The sequence below is a fragment of the Ursus arctos genome, unplaced genomic scaffold (genome assembly GCF_023065955.2).
Source record: "Ursus arctos isolate Adak ecotype North America unplaced genomic scaffold, UrsArc2.0 scaffold_31, whole genome shotgun sequence".
In the NCBI taxonomy this organism is placed as follows: Eukaryota; Metazoa; Chordata; class Mammalia; order Carnivora; family Ursidae; genus Ursus; species Ursus arctos.
Window position 1 is genome coordinate 14,189,052 of NW_026622997.1, and position 20,744 is coordinate 14,209,795.

The 20,744-nt window shown below is 36.2% G+C and overlaps 1 protein-coding gene across 1 annotated transcript in view; it reads right to left on the reverse strand.

Moving 5' to 3' along the window:
* LOC113264239 (uncharacterized) overlaps window positions 1–20,744 on the reverse strand; it is a gene marked incomplete at its 5' end in the record, with an annotated part of 288,777 nt that overhangs the window by 239,065 nt on the left and 28,968 nt on the right. The gene's annotated exons all lie outside the window — the stretch shown is intronic.

Here is a 20,744-nt window from a genome sequence, read left to right on the forward strand (position 1 = left end):
TTTTTTGTTGTTGTTATTATTATGCTATTTATTTTTCCTGTTTTCACGTGGTAAGATGAGCAGAAAGTTATGAATGAACAAATAAAGCCTTTCCCGTTAATCACAATGCCAACTGAACATGTTATCGCACTGGTCCACTTGTGACTTCCAAGCTAGTCCTGGCTAAGGAACAATTATATTCAGAGTTTGGCAGGGTCTTCAGATTGGAAAATGACAAACTGTTGAAGAAACAGATCTTAATAAAGACTTCTGATGGAGCATTTGCTTGGTTCTATAAAATTTATGAAATTTATATTCACTAAGCAACAATTCCAGAGCTCATTGCCAAGGTCCCAGTCATTTATCCAGAGTAGTTAGGGTATCTTCCTTCCTGAAGGTAATCTTTATCCCATGCCTACAATGACCCAGGCACTCCACTAAAAGTTTATCTAAATTATCTCATTCATTAATTTATGCTTTAAGATAAGCCTCACAACAATTTTTGTGATAGATACTATTATTATTTCTGTTTTACAGAATAAAAACAAAAACCTGAGGCATAGAGAAGTCAACTTGCCCACGGTCACCCACTATGAAATGGAATGGCTGGAATTCAAATCCAGTCTGTCTCCCCCAGAGCCTGTGATCTCATCCCCATGCCATGTCTCCAATTTCCCATTCCTTGTTATACAACCAAAGAACTCCACCTAAGGGACAGTCGGTTGAGTCCAGAATCTACACCATAAAATACTACTACTACTACTAATAATAATAGTAATAATAATAATAGTAGTAGTAATAGTAATAAATAGCACAATAATAATTTACTTTTATATAGCACTTAAAAATGCTCAAAAAAACACTCTCAGATACTGTATCAAATTGGTCATTCACAACATGATGAAGTATGGAGGGCAAGTGTCATTCCTATTGTTTTTCAGATAAGAACACTGAGCTACAGAGAGGTCAGACAACTTGCTTAAGATCACATAAATAGAACACAATGCAGACGGATTCCCAGGCAAGTACATTATGATGTAACTTGGTAATGTTTTTTTCTTATGTTTTTATCACATCACAGACAGCTCATCTAGCTGGTTTATAGCTTTGAAAACAATAGGCTAAATGTCTTCAATTGTTTTACCTAAAGATATTATGACTGATTCCCACATGCTTTCTTCTTTTCCTGATTAATACACATCTTTCTTCAATCTAGAAACTAGGGAGGCCTCCCAGAGACAAGCCATTCCCTTCCAAGAACCAAGCCCGGGATACGTCTACTACCATGGCCTCAGGTAGAATGCTGCAGATGGATAAAGATGGAACAACAATATCACCCAAGAAAAGAGACCATACAAGAACTAAAGCTCACAATTCACTTGTATATGTGTTTCATATAAAAAAAATTACGAAAATCACAAGGCCACTCATTAATGTGTTCTGATTACTCTGTTTCACAAATACATCAAGTTGCAAAATTTAAAGAGCCATACAAAGTACCTTATCTCATCAAGTCAGCTGCTACTGTGTTATTGCTGACAGACCCTTGACTTTTCTCTCTGCTCTTACAATTCCCTGCACTTTCTTTACCTACATCACCTCTAGGTGTTGATCTGACCCGGACAGTCCAAACCCTTCTGGCAAGCTCTAAAATCAGCAAAACTTCCTCCCTCTGCCTGAACTACATTAATGATGGACTTACGAGATTCCTCCTGTCTGTGCTCAACCCTTGCCAAATAACGAGTCTAAAAAAAAAGTCTCAAAACTATTTTTCTCCAATACTTTCTTTATTCGCTACCTCTTCTGCAACAGAAAATAAAAATGGAAAAATTATCATGTTCCCATCATCTTCTGCCCCTCATCACCGCTTTTCTAAATGTTTTCCCAGTCTTAATGATTTTCTTCCAATCAAAGAAAAGCATCTTTAATAAATAATAAATAAGCCAACCCTCAGGCTTTAGTATGTCACAACCAGCTCCTGGGTTAGTGTGTCATAACCTGGGGTTGAATTAACACCCTTTTCTTTCTACTTTTTTGAGCTTTTATTGTGTACCAGACAATTACCTGATGCTGAGCTCCTAAGTAGAAAAGGCAAAGTTCCCCTTTTAGGAGTGTATCATTTATAGGAATCTAATCTATAAGCAAACCAATAATGAATTGCTAGGATGGAGATTTCACCAAAGCTCATTAGAACAGATGGAAAAGACCATCCAGTTTTCTCGGGAAAAGTGAACAAGGTAAATGTCTCAGAAAAAAAAGGAACAATGTGTCAGTGGCAAAGAAGCTTATTCCCGAAACTATAAAAGATTTGATAGTTGCTAGAGTATGAAGGGCTAAGGACAGAAAAGCAGGAGGTCAAGTTGGAAAAATTGACACGGATCAGAGAACAAAAGATGTCGACTACATATCAACGTAATTTTGAGTTTTACCTTTCTTTCTTTTAAAACTCTTGAGTGCCTCTGATGTGCTAGGCATTGTAGATGAAAGGAAACGATTGCTGGTTTCAAACAGGGGAAGAGCTAATCAGATTGTCATCGTAGAAAGAATCTCTGGCAGCAGTGTGGAGGGCCGATCACAACACAGAAAGGCGGGTAAAGAAGGTATAGCCACAGTGAGGGGGCAGGTGCTGTAGCTTTGGGGATGTGGCAATGGGGCGGGAGAGGAGGAGCAAGATTAGAGAAACGCGTGGGAGGTGAATGAATAGGACCAGGTGGTTAATTCAATTAAAAAAAAAGGTAGTAACTGAGGATGACGTCCAGATTCCTAGTTGGGAAAACCACACAGAGGATGGTGTAATTTTCAATAAGATAAAGGAGGGCTGAGCTGGGAAGGGAAAAAGAAGTGGGGGCATCTGATGATCATTTTGGTTTTTGGTTTTTGATTTCGAGAGAGAGTGTGTGTGCATGTGAGAAGGGGGAGGGGCAAGGGAACAGAGAGAAAATCTCAAACGGACTCCATGCTGAGCACAGAGTCAGAGGCGGGGCTTGATCTCATGACTTGAGATCATGACCAGAGGTGAAATCAAGTGTCAGTTGCTTAACCGACTGAACCACCCAGGCGCCCCTGATGACTGATCTTAAAGGCAGTTTAATATACAGCTCTGGAGAGCAGGATGGAGATGTGGATTGGAGATATAAATTGAGTCTTCAGTGAAAAGCTAAAGCTGATGGTCATGGATGAGATGACCCACAGGAAACATGCAGAGCATGAAAAGAATTGGTTAGAAGAGTTCTAGAAAAAGATTTTAAAGATACACTGAAAAGGAGGAGTTTTCACAGTTGTAAAAACCAAGCAATAATGGAGTTTTAAAAAGGCAAAATGCTTCTAATGTTTTGAAACCAATAGGTCAAAAGAAAATACAAATTGAATATCAGTTGACTAGGCAATTGGGGATCATAGAAACAGGAACAGTCTCGGTCATTAAAAACGAAATATCAGCAAGTTGAGAGAAGGCTAAGAGGGTAAAGAAGCGGAGAAAGCAAAGGTAAGTTAGTCTTTTTAGTTTGGGGATGAGGATAATAAATATTGACGGCCATAGGGAAAAAAGGATGAATGGTCAAGAAAGAGTTGTTATTCTGTTTGTTTTTAGGAGGCCAAAGCTGGATCCATTAGCCTACTGGGGCGTTTGTTTGTTTGTTTGTTTGTTTGTTTGTTTGTTTTTAAACTGAGGAAGATTTGAAATAATAATTTGATAGAGAGAAAAATCAAAGGAAGAGTTTGAAGATACAAGAGAGACTTTTGCTTCCACTCTAAGACATAAAAAGCCTCAAGAGAATGTCTCTCCCATCCTAAAAATAAAACAAAGTAGCATAATCTACAAAACAATAGGGTTTTTTAAAGGTCATTTGAGAGCTGAGGTCACAAAAAAACATGATCAAATGAAACCCAGAAAATTATTATTCTTTTTCTAGAGGAAGAGTCTTATAGCTGCTTTTGTCCTCACAGAGCACTAGTATGAGGTGGAAGCTGCCATAGACATGGGGGTATAAAAACACAAGTATTTCCCTAATTTTTATCAAGCCAGGAGTGGGCCAGCATGAAGTTTAAGAAGTCCTCGGAGTTTCAAACAAACAAACAAGATGTACATCCACCCACCAATTCTTTTCCATGGGTCCTCACCGAGTAGTTATAAGAAAGATTAGCAGCAGGACAGGAGAGCAGAGAGAGACTCGCTGTGCCCAAAGCGTATGACACAAAAGCTACGGAATACTGAAGGCAGAGCAGGAGACTAAGAGAAGTCAACAACTATTCCAGCACCTTCATGGAGTAGTCAGAGGAGGGACAGAAATGCTAAGAGAGACCACTTCCCCCACGTTGCAAATACACAGAGTCTGTTGACGGGCAGATGAGGGCAGGAAAATTGAAACAAAAACCCTAGCACTCAGATCAGAAGCCCCACTTAAAGGAAGGCTCTGGTTTTATCATCAAGAATTTGAGCACCGTGGTGAGTTAATCTACCCAATGCAATCACACAACCCAGACCTCCTGACTGAGGGCTTGCAGACTGAGTCAACTCCAACACTCATAACATGACAAAGGAAGACACATTTCTTTTTTTGGCAGAAATGTTATTTATTTTAGTATCCCTTTTTTTTCTCACAGAATTTCAGCATTCAATTAAAAACAAAAAATAGACAAGATGCAAAGAAGCAGGAGAGCATGACCTATTATCAAGACAGGAAGCAGTCCGTGGAACCACTCCCAGAGATGGAGAGGATGCTGAAATTAGCAGGTGGGGAACTGCATAATAAGGCTAAAAAATAAGTTAAAGGGTCCTGTTAAAAAAGATGAACAAGTTTCATGAGCAGATGATGAAGACTATAAAAGGTCAAGTGGACATTTAAAAAATAAATAATAGGGGCACCTGAGTGGCTCAGTCAATTAAGCTTCTGACTCTTGATTTTGGCTCATGTCATGATCTCAGGGTCATGAGATCAAGCCCCATGTTGTGCTCTGTGCTGACATGGAGACTGCTTAAGATTTTCTCTCTCCCTCTCCCTTTACCCCTTCCCTCCTCTCTAAAAATAAATAAATGAATGAATACATAAATAAACAAAGCTATCAATGATCAAAAACTCTTTCAGTGGACTTAGCAGAATGAATTGGGAGGAGGGGGACAATAAATAAAACTAAAGATAGGTTAATATAAATGCAAATTCAAGGAGGAAAAAAAGATCATATAAATAAAGTCAGCATCCAAGATCTGTGAAATATTATCTTACAGTCTAACACACAAATAGTCCCAGAAAAACAAGAGAGGAAGAATGGGGCAGAAGAAATATTTGAAGAGGTAATGGCTAAGACTTTTACATAATTAATAAAGGACCAAAACCACAGACCCAAGAAACCCGGCCAACTTCATGCAGTATATATACAAAGAAAATCAAATTTAAGGATCATCAGAAGTAAACAATGAAAACCAAATAAAGAGAAATATCTTGAAAGTCCCCAGATGAAAAGACACATAGTTGATTCTTATTGATTGTGGTAGTTATGTTCAATAAAGTCACTGCACACACTGAATTAGTGAATACTGAACCGTTGTTCCTAGGGAACATATGGGGTTAGGTGTCTGTGAGCCTCTGGTCACATTTCAGCAATAGAAACACTACCTGTTACATAGAGTCATTGCCAACGTTCGTATAAAACAAGGCTGTCTCATTACACAAACCTCCTTTACCACATAACCTTTCCTCATGTAAAACTTAGCTGGTATTTCTAAAATTCTTCCACAGCCTCCTGATCTACAGCACCTGCCCTGCCTGCAAGTTGAACATTTTTCACATTGAATCAGCTTTTGAAACATGTAAGTAGGTCAGCACTAACGGAGGTAGGTTTAACACATCCTTGAACCTAGGAAACATGACAGCAGATTAATCTGGTTTTTCATCTCAGCAAAATATTGCCTATTATGCTTTTTAAATCAGTTGTCATCTCCTGAATCCACAAATTTAGCCACTTTTCTATCTTTTCTGTAGCTTCATTACCCAGTGTAGAAGTCACTTCAGCATTCTCCGGAGCAGCCTCATGCAGAGTAGGTGAATTTCCTCTTCCTTTTCCTGGATGTACTGTATTTTTGATTCATTAATATTCAACTCACAGTCAATGGTGCTACAACCCACATGTGAATGAAGCTTATATAAAATACATAATTTCTCCATAAGGCATATCACAGCCTTCTTATGCTTAGGAAGACTAGACAGACTTAACTACATGTGGGGACTATTTGAGACAGTGAAATCACCAAAAAAAAAAGGAAAGAAATTCAAAAAATGTGGCATTAAATAGACCACCAAAAGTACCCTTGTTTAAATATGAGAGCTGAAAGAAGAAAGTAGGGCATTGCCTTGTCCAACCACAGCTGGGAACTTGCACATCAGGCGACTCAAATTTTTCACCACTTTTTACATGTTCATGAATTACAACAAAAGTGCCACAGTGATTGATATGGAAGTTACAAATAAATTTCAACAAGTAAGTGAATTTCCAAATCAAGACAATTAACTGGATTTCGTATACGGAAACAATAGTAAGAATGAAAGCCAGTTTCATAAATGAGACAATGGAGTCCAGAAGACTATGGAATAGCATATTTTAAGTGCTGCAAGAAAAACTTAGTCTAGAAGTCTATATTCAACAAAAATATCCTTCAAAATGAAAGCAAAACAGAGATATTTTCAACCAGATGAAATTGGAAAAAATTCACTTATGGCAGCCCTGCAACATAAGAGTTATCAAAAGGAGTTCCTTATCTGACTAGAAATACCAGATGGAAATCCAGTTTTGCAGGAAAGAATAAAAGACACCAGAAATAATAATATGGTGGTAAATATAAAAGATCTTTATATTACCATTTTTATTTTTAAAGATATATGTGTCTTTCCATTTCTTAAAGAGCCTATTAACTTTTTGAAGCAAAATTATAATAATAACAATGCTTTGGAGGTTATAGCATTTATAGAAATAAAATATGTAAGACCAGGAGCACAAAGCGTGGGAGGTTCACAATTGGAAATATGCTATTATGAAGTTCCTAAATATTCCGTGAAACAGTGAAATATTTTTGAAGGCAGACTGTGGCAAGTTAGAAATACATTCTGTAATCTCTAGAACAACTAAAGAAAAAAAAACTCTAAGGAGATATGATAAAAAACATCAACAGAATAGATAAAATGGATCCATCACCAAAAAAAAAAAAAAAAACCTCTCCAAAAAAGCAAGATAAGGACAGAACAACAAAGAGAAAACAGAACAACAAAGAGAAAATGGAACAGCGAAGAGCAGACAAGATAAATAGAAATCAAATAACAAGATGATATATTTAGACTCATATATATTAGTGATTTCATTAAATGTAAATAGTCTAAAATATCCTTATACAAAGACAGAGATTGTTATACTAAATAAAATAACAAGACCATAGTATATGTTGTTAGCATGAAACACATTTGACATAAAATTTTGAAAATAAAGGAATGAAAAAATGTAAACTATGTAAATGCTATGCAAAGAATCAGATATATAAAATATAATATAAAAGAATCAGATGTATGATATATAATATAACCAGATTGGCTATATTACCATCAGGCAAAATACCTTCAGATGAACAGTATGAGCAGAGCCAAAGAGGGGTATTTCACAATGATTAAAAGGGAAAAAATGATAATCTTAAAGGTGTAGGCATATAATAATAAAGCTTCTAAACATATGAAACAACAGTTGACAGGACTAAAGGGAGAGATAGACAAATCCATAATCTTACTTGGAGAATGTAATACTTTTCAATGACTCATAGAAGAAGACACACACACACACAAATCAGTAAAAATGTAGAAAATTTTAGCAGTGCTATTGAACAACTTGATTATTTGACATTTACAGAACATTACACAGAACAGCATAACATACAGTCTTCCCAAGCGCAGGTGGAACGTTCAATAAGATAGGCTGGGTCTTAAAAGAAGTTGCAAAAAATTTCAAAGGATTAGCCTAATACAGAGTATTTTCTCTGCTGACAACTATATTAAATTAGCAATTAACAACAATAAGAGATCTAGAAAAATTTCCCAAATATTTGAAAATTAAACAGCATGCTTCTAAAGAACCCATAGGGCAAAGGGGAAATTGTAAAATATGTTAAAATTGTAAAATAAAATAAATTTTAAAATATATATGACTATAGTATGCCCAAATCAGTGGAATGGACCAAAAAAGTACATCAAAGAAAATTTATAGCTTTTAAATTCTACATTGTGAGAGAGAAGTCTAAAGTTTAAAATCAGTGATGTATGCTTTCACCTTAAGCCTTTAAAAAAAAAGTTTAAAAAGTGAATTAACCCCAAAGTAAGTAGATGGTGGTATAATAAAGTCTCACTCTTCTTTTGATGTTTGACTGTCGACACTTTTCAGTCTTTCTCCTCCCTCCCTACTTCATAGGTGGGCAAGCTATTAAGAAAGACTAGGTACTTACTCTCTCCCTTGTTGTCAGTGGGAAGTTCAAACCATGCCAGCAGCCCCACCACCTAAACACAGTAAAAGCCAGGCGTCTCCTCTCCCTACACTCTCAAGCCATTCTTAGGTCTACTTGTGCACCTGTCCTGTTCTCCCCAGAAAACCTCATAATATGAGTAATAAACCTTTTCATACCCTCTTGGTGTGTGTATGTGAAACCATCAATCTCGATATCTGATGTAAATTGGGGGTGGGGGGTCCACAGCTGTGGGGTAATACAATAAGGAATAATAAAGATAAGGGAAGAAATCAATGAAGTAGAAAATGAACAAATAATAGACAAAACCCGAAAGGTAAAAAAAATTAGTTCTTGAGAAGATTATGAAGATGAAAATAAAATAATCACTGGTTTAGAATGGTATGGAAGGAAAATGGGGAATTTGAAGAGTAGGGGAGAACTTTGACCCAGAGTAAAGAAAAATGAATTAGTTTTAGGATCAGGGATACTTCTTCCACTGAGAAAGCTTATTTGATTCACCTTTTTCTCTTTGAAGGCTTCACAATATAATATACACATCGAGTCAAAATAATTTTAAGCAAGTCATGCAGTGTTTTGTATATGTAACCATGTTATTTTAATCAGTGTTCTTAACTGAGGAAAGTGTGGAGGGAGTCAAGCTCCCACCACCCACCACTTTCAAAGCAACCTTTGAAAATCACCTAGAAGGCTTTTCAAACTGTGCTCTCCTATTATTTTACATTTGTCACACTCTTCCACCTCCTACACTGACAAGGCCCTTGCCCTGGGAAAGAATCAGGGCAGAGCTGAGTCTCTATCAGCAGTGCCAGAAAATCAGTTCCCTTAGGACTGTTCCACAGAAAAATTTGAGCACCGTTTCCTAGCAGGAATTATAGTCCTGAGTTCCTCAAAGCACCACCTGAGCACCATGTGCAGCAGAATCTTCTAGACTTACTTGAAATGTGGATTCCTGATCATACTCCAAACCCAACAAAAAGCCCGCATCTCTACATGCACCCCAGGTGGCCTTCACGCTCACGAAATTTTAGAAATACTAATGAAAGTATATTATGATATTTCAGGAATTTGGGATTACCTGCTATCTTTTTCATGACCACTGTACTCAAACGTAGGGTAGTGTCATTAACATTTTAGAACCAAGGAGAAACTTACAAACGATCACATTCCCTTGAATTATGTAAATTTGAAAACCAAGGTCCAGATGGCTTGACTGTTTTGTCCAAGTAATACAGAGCTAGTCCGAGCTTCGGGACCCAGAACTCACATCTCCTACCCATAAAAAGTTAATTCCCATCAACTACAATTATAATATTTTATTTGTAATCTTATGCTGCCACAAATAATGGACTTGAAACCAAATAGAAATTTAATGAATGAAAAGACTGAAAAATAAAGGTCTCTTCATGCAATTATAGGCCATCAAGCACTGCTGGAAGTCACATGGTCCGTCACAAGAGAGGTTTGGACAGCCTAAAGGACTCATCAATTCTCTTCCTGCTCTGAACTTCTGAAAAGGCATGAACTTCTATGTATTCACATTCCAAACTGTTACTTAATAGAGCACATGAAGGGCTTTAACCGTGGGCTGCCACGTTTTGATCTTCATTTTTAGTCTTTCCACCAAAGGAATTTGTAGGAGATCACCTTTAGAGTCATTTGCTCTGCCTGGGGGCTATTTACTCTATTTGATTCATTTTTGAAAATATTGTTATATCCAAAGGCAAAAAAAAAAAAAAAAGATGAAGGCTTGTTTCAGGTTTATTTATGTAATTTTGTACAGATTAAATTAGTTAAGCAGAAATTATGCTGGCTAAAATAGATCTCTTGGTCTCTAAATCAACAGTAGAAAATTGCTTCTTAAAAATAATTTGAATGGCATCCTGCTTAAGTATCTTTTAGTCAATTCTATCAAGCATGAGGCTTGAGTTTTAAAGGCCCTAAAGGAAAGCCGTGAGGAATGAAAGGATCCACAGATACAAAGATTAGAAAGAATATTCATGTGTACCCTCCTATAACAAAATGCTACAGTATCCACCTCAAAGAACAGAATGAAAGAAATTCTGAAGAGTCAAGAGTAAAGGGGTATCTGGGAATTCAAGGTAAAAAGTGAGGAGAGAAAAGTAAGATCTCAGCTTCAATTACTTCACCTGAAACATCGGGGTCATTACACCTGCCTCCCATGGTTTTGTACAAAAAACAAACTAAGTCATGAAAATTCCTGCCCCAGTGCATGGCACATTAATTTAATAAATCAACATGAACCAATCTAATATTTTAAAAAATTTACATATGGAGGCGCCTGGGTGTCTCAGTTTGTTAAGTGTTTGACTCTTGGTTTCAGCTCAGGTCATGATCTGGGGTTTGTGAGATGAGCCCTGCGTTGGGCTCCGCGTTCAGCACAGGGTCTGCTTGGGATTCTGTCTCTTTCTCTCTATCTGCCCCTCCCCCCTCTACTGTGTGCTTTCTGTCTCTCTCTAAAATAAATAAATAAATCTTGTTAAAAATTAATGTATGGTAATTGGATAAAAGTGTTTATTTTTACTTTCAATTATGAACAATATCAAAATATATAAAAGTAGAACTAATTATATAATGAATTCATCATATCCCTATTATCTAGATTTACTAATGATTAATTTTTGCAGTATTTGTTACATTTATGCACACACACATATATATGTATACACATTCACGCACAAGAAAACTGAAACATTTTAAAAGTAAATGAAAAACATTTCAACATTTCACCATTAAATATTTCAGTATCCATCTCCCAAAAAGGATGCATTTTCTTCGTAACCCTGTCATTATGACACATTACGAAACTAGCACTGAATTTTTTTTATAACAGACTTTCTTTTACAGCAGTTTAAGGTTTGTAGTAAAAATGAGCAGAAAATACAGAGAGTTCCCACATACGCCTTGCCCCAGACATTCACAGCCTCCCCCCATCAACATCCCACACCAGAGTGGTCTATTTGTTAAAATCAGTGAATCTTCATTGCCATATCGTTACCACACAATGTCTATAGTTTACATTATGATTCACTCTTGGCATTGTACATTCTGTGGATTTTGACAAATTGTAGGGTCACATGTACCTATCATTACAGGATCATACAGAATAGTTTCACTGCCCTAAAAATTCTCTGTGCCCTGCCTGTTCATCCTTCCCTCCCACCTAACCCCTGATCTTATTACTGCATCTCCATTTTACTCTTCCCAGAATGTCATACAGTTGGAATCATTATGCAGCCCCTTCGGATTGGCTCCTTTCCCTTAGTAATATTCATTTAAGATTTCTCCATGTCTTTTCAGGGCTTGATAGCTCATTTCTTTCTAGTACTAAATAATATCCTGTTGTCAGGATATACCACGGTTTATTTATCCATTTACCTATTGGAGGACATCTTGGTTGTTTCCAAGTGGGAAATTACAAGTAAAGCTGCTATAAATATCTGTGTGCAAGTTTTTGTGAAAATACAAGTTTTCAACTCATTTGGGTAAATATCAAGAAGAGGGATTGTTGGGTCATGCAGTAAGAGTATGTTTAGTTTTTTAAGAAACTGCTAAACTGTTTTCCAAAGTGGCTGTACCATTTTGCATTCCCACCAGCAAAGAATGAGAGTTCCCATTGTTCCACATCCTCACCAGTGTTTCATGTTGTCACTGCTTTGAATTTGGCCAGTCTAATAGGCAGGTAGTGGTATCTCGTTGTTGTTTTAATTGGCATGCCCCTAGTGACATATGACATTCAGCATTTCTTAATATACCTATCACGTCATTCATTTCCTTATTGTTGAGTTTTAAGAGTTCTTTATATATTACGGTTAATGGTCCTTTTTCAGAAATGTCTTTGGAAATATTTTCTCCCATTCTATGGCTTGTCTTTTCATTTTCTTAATACTGTGTTTCACAGACTAGAAGTTTTTAATTAAGTTCAGCTTATAAATTATTTCTTTCCTGGATCATGCCTTTGGTGCTGTATCTAAAAAATTATCACCATTCCTAAAGTCATCTAAACTGTCTCTTATGTTATCTTCTAGAAATTTTATGGTTTCGTATTTTACATTTAGGTCTATGATCCATTTTGAGTCAACTTCATGAAAAGTGTAAAGTTTGTGTCCAGGTTCTATTTTGTTTTGGGGTGTTTTTTGTTTTTTTTGTTTGTTTGTTTGTTTTGTTTTCCAGCACCATTTGTAGAAAAGACTTTCTTTTCTCCACTGCGTTTTTTCTTCCTCTATCAAAACTCAGTTGACTATATCTGTGGATATTATATTAGTGGATATTATATTAGTGGACTATATCTATTTCTGGTTTCCTTATTATGTTACATTGATCTTTCTTTCACTTACTTTCTTTCACAAAGTCCACACTGTCTTGATTACTCTAACAGCTAATTTTTTCATATCTTCTAATATCCTGTCTATACTCCAATTTCTTTGATTATCCCAGAAACAGCTCCGGAAAAAAAATGGTTTTTTGGAGATAGTTCATTTGTGAGAAAATTTTAAGAACCTAAAAACAAAAATGGACAATGGAAGAATGTTCATAAAGTCCAAAACTTTCCAGAAAATACATCATTTTCTGCGACTGAAATGTAAAATAGAATAAATCCACCCTACACAGAAAAAGAAGATCTCAATGAAATAAATGTACCACTCCAGCAATAATTATTTTTGAAAACAATTCAATCTGAATGAAGGGTAGTCAAGATTTTTCTATACTAATTTTGCAACTTACCATCAATTAAATCCGAAATTCTACCTCATAGCTTCAAGGCCTTGACATCTCACGTATGACTAGTACATTACAAATTTATATGGAGAGTAGGAATTTATGTTCTTAGCAACATGCCTTTTTTCAGGTCATAACATCTCAAGGGTTTCTGCAGGAATAAAATGAGTTCCTGTACAGTAAAACCAATGCCTGTCCCAAAGTAAGTGCTATAAAAGTATTGTCAATGATTATAAGATAGAATAAGATCTTTAATTTAATATGTATATGAATCTTCTAGAAGGTCTGTGTTAAATTTATATACTCTAGGGCTCCTATCACAGAGATTTTTGAGACCTTCAGAAGGTATGCGTTAATTCTCAGGAATGTGCATTCTAATTAATCAGCACCTCAGGTATCCTGAGAGAGGTCAATAGACCACATTTAAATAAACAGTATTATTGAGTTTTATCTGAAGAACACAAGAGATGAGGATGAGAGAGAATTGATATGTCATAAAAACAAAATGGATAGTATGAGAAAAAGAGGGCCTCAGCAAAAAACAAGGAAATCAATGGTCAAGATCTAAGGTCTACTACGTATAAAACTGTGATATACTTAGAAAATGGGGCATAGGGACAAAGACATAAAATACAAACTCGTGTGTGTGTGTGTGTGTGTGTGTGTGCGCGCGCGTGCACACAAACAAGGTAATGCCTGTTCTTAGAGACTCTGCCACTCGCTCCGCAAGTATCCCAAGACCCAAGCCTTTGAAAATTTAAATAACCATAACAGAACAAAGGAACGATGTAAAAATAATCACGGAAAAGAGAAATTTTCATTCTCCCCATAAAGCACACAGGGAGGGGTTTTTTGAGACAAATTTTAAAGAAAATTTGATTTGCCATTTTTTGAGTGTCAATTCCAATTGTAACTGAGAAGTCAGCTTTTGAAAAATAATAATAATAATGCAGGGTCCCTACCCTTGACCTTCATTCAGATGAGCATTGCGATGAACCAGAATACAATGTATCTTTTAATGTTTTTCAAAATCAATGGATGAAAAAGATTAATATTTGATGGAATAAACATATATAGATGTGGAGATTTATATATGTAATTGTTTTCTTTTTTTTCTATTAGTAATTAATGTGAATGGTTTCATAGAAAACGTACATACACTATTTCCTCACAAAGAAGAAATAGAAACACAGGGAAGGCTGAAGGAAATGCCCCAATATGAAGTGATTTAAATGGGTAGCTGTGGAGGGCTCTCCATCACTAACAGAAGAAAGGATTCAAGTAAAAGCTAAATGAAAAATATGCTTTTAAAAGCCGTATTATTTCTGAGTATTACAGAAAGTATCTCCGCAATCTCTGAGAAGCTACTGGCTTCTTCTGAGTACTGTTTGTTCTAATTGTCTCTGGCTTATAGATCATAGCCCTGATACTGTCACCAAAGCATTGAATGACCTTGGGATAGTTTCTTGCAAAACTCGGTTTCTCTGTTTACAAAATGAGGGTAGTAATCCTTGACACCCTCAGACTTCACTGAGGTATTTCAAAAATTAATGAGTCACGAAGGCTTTGAGCTGCTCTGATCAAAGGCGCTGTATATAACTACAAAGAATTGTTATTATTTACCAGTAGCCCCTTTTTATTGTGCCACTAATGAGGATTGTGGTCAGCAATAACTTATTAAAGGGAAAAGAGAGGTGAAAGTTAAGAAGGCTGTTTCTGTCCATATTCAGATATTATTCTTGTTAATATTAATTGGTGTTATGCAGACATATTGAAAATGGGCTTCCTGTAAGTCTAACAGTTCCTGTTTGGAAGTCTTTGTACCTACCCAACATCCTGGGTTTAGAGGATTGCACATACTGGGTTTTTCTTGGATGTGTGTAAATTATACAGAGAACTCATGTTTCAACAGACTTGGTACCTAGGACTCAGCATCAAAAGTTCTCATTAAGATGATTTTCTTATATATACCTCCTTTCATTTTAATAATCCTTAAGCAATTTCACTGATAAATCTCTCTGTCTCTCTCTCTCACACACACGCTCACTTTTTTTGCTCCTCGATTTTCTTTGGAAATGAGGTCATCCAAATTTTCACTTCAAGAAGCTAAGAGTCAAGTAGTTAGGTTTTGCTGGAAATTTTCAATCCCAGGAATATACATGTGTTTTCTGTTTCTTCTCAAACTGTACCATTCTATATTCTTACACATTAGACCCTCAGAGCGAGCAACTGAACTAGCAAAGATGGTACATATTCCACACGTTTGAAAAGATTTCTTCCTTTCCACATTGATAGATGGCACAGAATCAGGATGGTACCAATCAGATTTCAAATGATTGAAGAAAAGTTTCTAAATATGAACGATAAAGTAGGCAATTTTATTTTACTTTGTCCCTCCTAAAAGTGCATGCCAAAAATCTTTTTCCAGCAATATTTAGAAGCACTTTAGGTCTCTGATAGGCAAGAAGGAGTGCAACTTCTCAGAGCCTTGGCAGTCCACCTGTCTCTGAGCAGCCTTCTTTCTCAGCCTGAGGCCTCTCTCCTATCCAAAGCTCTCTCCTAAAATAAACAGAGCACTTCAGCTGAAACATTTGTGAAACAAGTACATTCTTCAGGACTCAGGGTAAATGAATTTTTCATGAGCTAAGATCTATGCACAAAAGTTTTCATGAAAACCTAGTATTTTTTAAGGACGAGTTCTACAGACTGAATTGTGTTCCAGCAAAATTCATATGTTTAAACCTTAATCCCCAATGTGACCGTAGTAGAGATGGGGCCTTTGGGAGATCATTAAATTTCGATGAGGTTGTGAGGGTAGAACCTTCATGACGGGATGACTGCCCTTATAAGGAGAGCCAGAAAGTTTGTGTTCTCTCTCTCTTTCCCCAACATGTGAAGATACAGGGGAAGGCAACCACCTACAAGCCAGGGAGAGGAATCTCTCCAGAAACCAACCACACTGGCACTCTGATCTCAGACTTCCAGCCTCCAGAAGAGTGGGAAAACAAATGTCTGTTGTTTAAGCCACCCAGTCTGTGGGATTTTGTTATGGCACCTAGAGTTAACCAATACAAAGAACAGTAGCAACAGGTTGTAATGACTTTGTTTTGTCTTAACATATAAAAATTCTAATTGGATTCATGACCTTATAAAGATATGTTAGGAGGTGAATGGTTCAGATATTTTGCAAGTATTCCTTTATTCAATATACTGTGTATCAAATGCCCATTCAACAAATATCTAATTAGCAAATATTGAACTCCAGGATGGGGGTCGGGTAGAAAGATGCACAAACAGGACAAAGCTCCCAACTTCAAGGTGACCGGAGCATGATAGTGATATGTCACTTACTCAGAGAATAAGAGCTAAGATGTGACAAGAGAAGAACACAGTGAGCTTCCTAAAAAAAAAAAAAAATAGTAGTGGAATGTGACTAACTACAGATTGTGGAGAAGAATTTTATTTTTAGGGGCGCCTGGGTGGCACAGCAGTTAAGCGTCTGCCTTTGGCTCAGGGTGTGATCCCAGCGTTACGGGATCGAGCTCCACATCAGGCTCTTCCGCTATGAGCCTGCTTCTTCCTCTCCCACTCCCCCTGCTTGTGTTCCCTCTCTCGCTGGCTGTCTCTCTCTGTCGAATAAATAAATAAAATCTTTAAAAAAAAGAATTTTATTTTTAATGTGGTATGTATTTGGGGAATGACAGTCCTTTTTAAAAGTGAAAGAAGGTATATAAGGTATGAATTCAATAGGAGGTAGTGTAAAATGCTAGCCAATTCTTTTTAATGCTCTGTATTTTCAAAAATAACAGAATTATTATTTTGCAATTCATTCTTTCTTGGATATTATTTTACCAGCTTAACTGCAAGGAATGTCATGGACTCTTTAAGCTACCATAAACATGTCTCAACTTTGTTTTTGTTTTGGGCGTTTTGGGGGGGTTTTTGGTTTTATCAAATACAAGATGAAATAGTGTTATCACTCACTTCATAAAATATATCGGTCCACATTCCCTATAGAATAATTTAAAGGATGTCAAAAGCACTTAATTGGTCAAGAATGTCACTTCCTCCAAAATACCAGATAAATGACAGAAAATTTTACGTTAAAAAGCCATCTTCTTTGAATACTATGAACTGCCACTAGCAATAGAATCTAATGGTTACGACCATCTGTTTGACTTCAGGCTCAGCAACTTAGCCACAAACCTTCAATTAGCCTCTCTGTGCCTCATGTTGCTCTTTTATAAAATGAAAATAATAATTTGTTCTTAAGGCAGTTGTGAGGTTAAATTATGCAAAGTATTTAAAATAAAATCAGTAGGTATACAACAAATGTTCACTACTGTATTATTTAAGAGCCTTTTTCTGATTTGGATGCCATTTCTTTTTCTTATCTAATTGCTCTGGCTAGGACTTCCAGTACTAAATTGAATAGAAGTGGCAAAAGTGGACATTCTTGTCTTATTCCTGATCTGTGAGGACAAGCTTTCACCTTTTCACCATTGACTATGATGTTAGCTGCAAGCTTGTCGTAGATGGCCTTTATCATGTTGATGTACATTTCTTTATACCTAATTTGTTGAGATTTTTATGATAAGTGAAATAAGCTAGACAGAAAAAGACAAATACTTTATGGTATCTCTTATATGTAGAATCTAAAAAAAAAAAAAAAAAAGTCAAATTCATAGAAACAGAGTAGAATGGTAGTTGCCAGGGGTGGGGAACATGAGAAATGGGGAGATGTTTATCAAAGGTACAAACTTTCAGTTATAAGTTGAGTAAGTTCTAAAGATCTAAGTATAGCATCGGGACTATAGTTAATAATACTCGATTGTATGCTTGAAATTTGCTAAGACAGCAGATCTTAAGTATTCTCACGAAAACAAACAAACAAGCAAAAAAAGTATACCAAATCATCATATTTTGCACTTTAAATATATTACAATTTTATTTTTCAATTATACCTCAATAAATCTGTAAGAAATAAAAGAGCCTTTTTCTCTATTCTATGACATAAATATTTTTAAATATAATTGAGATGATACATATGAAAGTACCAAATCCTAACACTCTACATAGTGACATTCGACTGTATTAGGGAACTTTTATATTGGAGAACATTAATATGCTAATGATATCCGTGATAATTTTGCCCTATCAGTTATCTACAGCATTCACTTATTTATTCATTCATTCATTCATTCATTCATTCAAAAATGAGATATACTTTATGTTTTCTGCCAGGCTTTGTACATGGTGTTGAAGATTTTTTTTTAAAAAAAAGGACTTTGATGTAAAGAAGCTTATGGAATAAAGCATAAGTATCTTGACTTATTTACTTAAGTACTACTGTTAAGTATTAAACATCATATATGGGGGTTTCTTTCTCTTGAACATAGTGTAGCATTCTCATTTCTGTCTTATTCAGCACAAATTTTCATTTGCTGATATATAACAGAGGGCTGAGTTTCTGAAGGAAATTTGGTTGTATAAGCAACTTTATAAGAGAATGGGAAGTGTTGGGCAAAGAAGAGAGTAGAATTATTAAGTAATTTGTCAAACTGATGCTGTTTTGTTTTACAAACATATGAAATAAAATCATGTTTTGTGTGGCATTCTCAACATGATGAAATTGCAAAAAAAAAAAAGTTATATAAAAAGTAGCATGCTTTGCTCTCAAACAACAAACAAGAAACCCTTTCATCAACTTCTGTGTCTCAGAAATGTCGATTTGTCTTACTAAGATGAGAGGATATCTGGTCAAAATGCTAACTGACAGCCACTGCCTTGAACTTTGAGCAAGCTTGATCGTTGGTTGTGGTGGGCTACATATTGATAAAAGATAAAGGGGAATGGCTAGACATGTCAGGAACCACTGTACTACAATTTGAAACACAGGAGTTTAGATATATTTTAATAGGAACTAAAAATCTAGGGGCTCCTGGGTGGCTCAGTTGTTAAGCGTATTCCTTTGGCTCAGGGTGTGACCAGGGTTCTGGGATCGAGCCCCACATTGGGCTGCCTGCATGTTGGGAGCCTGCTTCTTCCTCTCCCACTCCCCCTGCTTGTGTTCTCTCTCTCGCTGGCTGTCTCTCTCTGTCAAATAAATAAATAAAATCTTTTTTAAAAAATCTTGTGAATCACAGCAAAAAAAGATAAGATGTAAAATAAAACTCAATGAAAAAAGTAACAACTAATAATATTTTTTGTTTTGTAAATCTCTTTTCTCTTAGAGGTGCTGATAAAATGTGAACTGACAGTAAGTAAATAAACAATTGATTGTGGCTGCATTAGATAAAGATTTTCAGAGCAAAGATAACATCACTGAAATGTGTTTATTCATTCTAGAGGGTAACCTGCTGCTCCTTCAATGCCAATCTGCTTTGGCAAGAATGCCTCCATCTGAAACCTTTTGTTTCCTGAACATTCTGGGATGTTCAGAACATACGCCAGGTAACTACTGAGCAGTTGAAAAATAAATACATGAAATGGAGGCTAAGTAAGGAAAAATCAGAGTGCCATAAGTTGGACAGTAAATTTTTCTTATATAGATTTAACCACGTATTAAAACTGAAAAGGATTCCATCAGGTTTTTAATTTGTAAAATTGTATTTCTGCTCTGTAGAACCATCTCTCCCACTTGTCACAAGAGGGCATTTTCCCTACCTGCTTCAGAAAAGGCACTAAATGTGGCAGATGCTTACAAACTACAGACCATGGCAGTGTCCTTACGGTTTCCCTTGAATTAACATGTGGAAAGACATTACGGTGGTGGTTGTTTTTTCACTATGAAATAATGTTCGCACTCTTGTTCTGTTTATCTTTATAATTTTATTCATTATATCTTAATTTGTATTTATGCTTAATGTAATATTTAAGGAGTGATAGATAAGTTACTGTATTGGTGAAGTAATAAAATAGAAGTTTAGCTCATACAGATCTACTTAGTGATTTTTTAAAATCCATTGTATCTCAAAAAGTTTATGTGCTAAGCGCAGAGTAGAAAATATACTGGTTAATCTGTTCAAGTGTTTTATGACAGCCATCTTTTATTTATGGAGATTTTATTCTGGATTTTACACATCTACATTTTCTCTGATATTCAAGAGTGAGGGTTCAGACTTGACCTTCACTCACGTGATGATTTGATTCAAAAGTGCCCATTGCCGGGGCGCCTGGGTGGCACAGCGGTTAAGCATCTGCCTTCGGCTCAGGGCGTGATCCCAGCATTATGGGATCGAGCCCCACATCAGGCTCCTCTGCTATGAGCCTGCTTCTTCCTCCCCCACTCCCCCTGCTTGTGTTCCCTCTCTCGCTGGCTGTCTCGATCTCTGTCGAATAAATAAATAAAATCTTTAAAAAAAAAACAAAAAACAAAAAAACAAAAGTGCCCGTTGCCAAATGCCAGGCAGTTAGGAAGAATTTAGAAAAGTAGGGTTAGCTGCCAGTCCACACTGATAAGCTTTTCAGAATGTCTCCCTGGAGGACACTTGGTTCAAGGTAATACGTTATTCCACCACAATCCTAAATGCTG